Genomic DNA, 404 nt, shown 5'->3' with positions numbered 1-404 from the left:
CCAACGTGCAAGCCGATCCGGCGCACAAGTCAACTCCTAAAGTTCAGGTTTAGGCCTAAATTCGCCGGTAAAGATAACTCCTTAAAATATAGCGCCTCCTATTCCCAGCCCCTTTGTAAAAAAAAAAAAAGAAGAACATTATAAACAATTCAGCAATTTTTCTTCTAAAATACCTCAGTCCCAAGTGAGGTTTAGCACACAGAGGAAACCGGCCGAACCTAACCTATGAGTTAAATCATTGATATCATTATAATCTTTATGTTAAATAGGTTAAGCAATCATGTGTTTCAGTTGGAAATAATTGCTGTGGCTAAGGTAATTGGCTGCTAAAGGTTCATATTTGGTATTCGACGTACGAGTTTTGGAGATGTAATTTTAAGCTTAGAATGTCAATATATACGCTG

Source organism: Penaeus monodon, chromosome 15, assembly GCF_015228065.2.
Source record: "Penaeus monodon isolate SGIC_2016 chromosome 15, NSTDA_Pmon_1, whole genome shotgun sequence".
NCBI classification, from domain to species: Eukaryota; Metazoa; Arthropoda; class Malacostraca; order Decapoda; family Penaeidae; genus Penaeus; species Penaeus monodon.
Note: the sequence above shows the minus strand (reverse complement) of the source record.